Source organism: Phyllostomus discolor, chromosome 3, assembly GCF_004126475.2.
Source record: "Phyllostomus discolor isolate MPI-MPIP mPhyDis1 chromosome 3, mPhyDis1.pri.v3, whole genome shotgun sequence".
Taxonomy (NCBI): Eukaryota; Metazoa; Chordata; class Mammalia; order Chiroptera; family Phyllostomidae; genus Phyllostomus; species Phyllostomus discolor.
Window position 1 is genome coordinate 115,933,766 of NC_040905.2, and position 4,958 is coordinate 115,938,723.

The window sequence follows — 4,958 nt, forward strand, 5'->3', positions numbered from 1 at the left end:
ATGCTGGACATAGACACAGACATGCCAGGATAGGGCCAGGCCGTGTTCTCCCAGCAAATCTGCCTCATCCAGGGGCATCCCAGAGAGGCGTGATGGTGCCGTTTCAGGCAGGGCATGGCTCTGGCAGCCAGAGGGGCGGCTGCAGCTGCAGCCGGCTCTCCGGAGGCTCAGAGGGCCCCAGGACCATTCACTCGGCTCTCCCTGCAGGCTTAGCTTAGGCTTGTTGGGGTATCCCCAGCTCAGTTTGGGGGGCAGGAGCACACTGGGAAAGGAAGGGGTCCCCACTAGGGGCTGTTGCATCTTCACTGGGGAAAGAAAACTGGACAGAACTGGATCCAGAGTCTAATATGTCCTGGGCCTTGTAAGCCAGGCCTCAGTTTCCCAAGGAGGGTGACAAGCCATGGCCCAGTTATTGGCACAGGTCTCCCTCTCCGACTACAACAGGCATTCACAAGGAACAGGGCTCTGTGGCTCCGGGGGCACCCGGTGTGCAGAGACTGATGTGAGGGTCAGTGCCCCACTGCCACCTCCCCTGATGCAACTTACGGTGGCTCACTTCTTCCCTTCAAGCCCCCAGGGCAGGAAGGGACCACTGTGGGTGGCACAGCCTGCCAGTCTTCTCCTCTCTGCCTGACTGGCCTGGCCCGTGGCTGACCAACAGACCATGCAGGCAGCCCCAGGCCGAGAGACAGCTTGAGCAGCCATCATGCCAGCAGCCCTGTGAAGAGAGGGGGCCAGGAGGCCTGCCCCTCCTGCACACAACCCAACCCTGGACATGCTCAGCCAAGCCCAGGCCCTTCACCACAGACACTGTGCAGAGAGGGCAGGGAGCACCTTGAAACAGTGGGAGGGGGGATCCTGGGCCTTGGCCACTTGGTCCCAGGAACAGCTTTCCCCACCACTCACTGGCTAACCCCTCTGAGGAGAGGCAAAGGTCACCATCACAGGATGGACTGGTTGGATGCTCTTGCCATCCCTCAGGGAAAGGAAGGTCATGGATCAGGAAGTTTGCTCAAAGCATGCAGAGCGAACAGACCAGTGAAGTCTAGGTGACCAAGGAGCCCCTGGGAGGAGGGAGGAAGCGAGAACTCTGGGTTCTGGGAAAAGGGGGAGGCCAGGGAGGGTGAGCTCAGCACCAGGCATGGCGGCCGTCATTGTTGCTGTTTTTTTCCCTGGAAATTTGGGTGAGAGGAGAGGTGGCAGCACCTCCAGAGGAACTCAGCACCCAAGGGGCATGACCTGGGCACATTTCTAGGTTTCCAGGAGGGTTTTCTGGGCCTCCAGGAGGCATCTGTGTAGGGGGCACAGGTGGGCCATGAGTTTGTTGCCTGGGGCTGGGGGTTCCTAGAGCTCGGGTGCAGCAGCAGCCGGGCGGCCCATGCATGGGCATGCAAGTCGGGCCACCCCAGCAGGTGCACAGATGACCACCCCCACCACACGGGAGTGGGTGTGGCCAGGACGTCAGTGCCAACCCCACGAGCCCCTGTGCTTTCTGCTCGAGGCTCTCCAGGCACATCTGCTCCCTCGCAGCTGGCACACATTGTGCCTGGGGCCTGTCCCACTTTCCACCCAAGTGGGGCGTTACCCTGAGTCGGGAACCCTTGCCTCAGTGCCCTCACCTGCAGAATGGGCGGTGGAGACTTAGTCTCTGGGTGCTCCTGGCACCAGTGAGGTCCTGGAGAACAGCCTTCTCTCTGCTCAGCTGGTTCCAGGGCAGGGTGGTGTGGTGACACCCAGCTCCTTCTTCTGCCTCCAGCCAGAGCTCATCTTGGCCATTCACCTCTGCCCAGCTTGCTCACAGCCCCCCACCTGTCCCCTCCATTAATGCTGATACGTGCGTGCTGGGGGTTGCAGGGGCAGAACAGACGACAGGCCTAGAGAAGGTGGAGGAGGGTGGCACGGCGCCCCATAGGCCTGCCTCATCCCATCAGTGTACACACACTGCCCTGGATAGAGGCAGGGGCTGGGCCAGCCTGCACCTGCCCCATGGGTGGAAGAATGAGGGGCAGGAGCACCCAGGTGATGCCTGTCAGCCCCTGGGAGGGTCAGCACCACGCAGGCTGACGGCCACGGCTCACATTCACCCACTTGCTGATAAGCCCTGGGACACACGGCAGCCTCAGTGTTGAGAGCCTCTGGGCCCAGAGCATGGATCGCCTTCGGCACTTCTTCCACCTTGCCCATTTGAGGTGGCCTCAGGGACCCAAGGCAGAGAGGGATGGGCCCAGGGCTTGGCTGTAAGGGGGGGCATGCCTGAGGCCACTGATCCCAAGAGCACGGGGAACCCACAGTAGGGTTGTGAGGGGAGAGGCAGAGCCACAGTGATGGGTTTGGGCGACTGTGTGGACAGAAATTCAAGCAGGTTTCAGGCCCCCTGTGCAAGCACTTGGAGGGCTGGGAATTAATTCCCCAGGGAGTCTGTGAGGGGGGCTGTCCAAGCTGGTCCACCCTGAAGGAGAGGGATCCAGATGGGAGACTTTTTGATACCAGGGACCCTAGAAGGCCTGTCATCTGCTCTCCTGGATCAGCAGACTCTGCAGGGTAGCTGGACCACGCCTGCTTTGCTGTGCCTCGATTTCCAAAGCTCCAGAGTTGTCCTCTTTGGAAGCCCTGATGGCCCTCATGTACTCTACCCCTGCACCCACTAGGTCATCAGCCACCCTGGTGTGGGGGCCCTCTGTATGCCTCAGACTGCGGTGATGGAGGAGAGGGTCTGTGCTGGGAGTGAGCTCCCCATCGTAGGAGGCATGCAAACTGGGGCAAGAACTTTTGGATCAATGAGGGAGCAGCCTGGCCAGGCAGGTGGGATGAGAGGCTTGGGCCGCCAGAGCCCCCACCCGGTTTTGGAGGCAGCACCGGCCAAGCAGCGCCCTGGGCCGACAGCAACCATATGTTGGAAGAAGAGCTGTGTGCGTTGTTCCTCGGGCCCCCGGGGCCTGGCCTTCCTGGGCCTGTCACAGCCGATTTTCCCTGCCTGAGTGGCAGTCTGGCCAGCGGGTGGGGGCTGCAGAGCCTCTGCATGGCTCGTTTGTCCCCCATTGCTCTCAACACCGGACCTGGCACTGAGGGTGGGTCCAGGTGCTGCTCCCCAGTATATCCCTGCACATCCTGCCCTCTGTGGTCCCATCCAGGTGAAGCCGGGCCCCTGAGAAGAGCCCTGGTGTCTGGGGGCCACCCTCCTGCTCGGTCGTGGGCGGGCAGCCAGAGGTGCACATGGGCTGCGTGGCCCTGGGGCAGGCGGGAGAGGGCCCGGAGCCTTGGCCCTGTCAGTCCAGCGCCCAGAGCTGTGCAGAGGGAGGCGGGAAGCAGAGGCTAATTTGTACACTAAGTGCTTTTGACAGGGATGCTTCACAAGTGAGAACACATCACCGCCCGCCCTGGGAAAGCCGCCATAGCCAATGGGTGGGCAGAGGAAGCCTGGGTGAGGGGCTGGGAGAGATGGCCACGGGACGCGCAGTACCGAACCAGAGGCGGGGTGGGGGTGGGGGGAGGGCAGAGACGTTGGGAAGGGGGGATGAGGAAGAGAAGGGCAGAAGGGTTTAGGGGATGGAGATGTGCCCAGAACCAGAAGCCCACACTGACAGAGGAAGGGAGCCAAAGCCAAAGGTGAGGAGGGGGACAGCCCTCCCACCTCGTGTCCTCTCCCTGCTGTGGTCATTTGCCCTGTCCACTCCTCACACCTGGCCTGGGGCCCAAGGGCCACCCTGAGAGGGCTGAGGGCACGACTGAAGTCTACCTCTCAGGCAGGCCTGGCTGGCGCCTGCATCATCTCTCACCACCAGTCCCCTCTCCCTGAACCTGACCCTGGCCAAGGCCCCACTTGGGCCCTACTAGTGTTCTACCAGTGCCTGCACCCCCCTCGGTCCTTAGTGCCATGGCTAAGGATCTTGTCTGTGGGACCTCCCAACTTCTCAGACACTGTGCCCTCTGGGGTTGGGGCACAAGGCCCCCCTCCTCTTACCCCTCCCTGTTGGAACCTCCCCCCCACCAACAGGCTGGGGGGTCTCCAGGTTGGCCAAGGGGGTAGACATGCAACCCCCTGCCTCACTGTGATGACCTCTGACTGGCCCGACACTGCAAGGGTGTTGGGTGCCCACTGGAACACTAGTCTAGGCTTCCCAGAATGCCTGGGCGGGGTGGGGGGGGGGGAGGCTCGAGCTCTCTGATGACTGGAGGGTGGACTCAGCCTGGCCCCTGCCCGACAGGAGAGGGGGAGAGGGTCTGGTGTGGCTAGCGCAGCCTCGGTGAATCAGGGCGGGCAGTCTTCGGGCGTCGATGCAAGATGTGTTGTGGCAGCTCCCCCGCCGCCTGAGGCCCGCCTGGAGCGAACACTGCTGGTGGCTTTAATTGCTTTCACATTCCATAGGCTAGCCTGTGACAGGCCTCTTACACCCGCCGAGTGCCGGCCTCCACACCCCAGCCCCCCACTCATTCAAACCGCAGGCCAGACAGGGAGCTGCTGGACATGCCCGGCCTCAGTGGCCACCTGCGAAATGGGGATGGTGCCTCCCAGAATGAACAGGAGGGGCCCAGGGCCAAGCAGGAGCAGGCTGTACCCACCGGAGTGAGAAACTTTTCTCCCTCTGTGTTCCCCCACACCTGCCCACCATGTTCCACCTGCTCCTGATGACTGATGGGTTCGGACAGACATCCCCAGGCACAGACGTCTCACTGGGAAAAGCCACACAGACATATCCTTCTGTCTGTGTGAGACAGAGGCTGTGTGGGGACCAGCCTGCCGACCACCACAGGGTCTGGCCCAAGCCGCTGCCCTGCCTGGACGCTTGGTCTTTTCTGGGGCGGAGGCAGGGGGGCCTGAAGGCCAACCTCGAGCACCAGAAAACCACCCCCACTGTCACCAGGCAGGCTTGGGTGTCCCTCAGCAAGGCTCTGCACACACAGGGGAAGTAAGGACCCCATGACCTGTGGGAGGAGTAACGGACAGATGAAGAGGCATC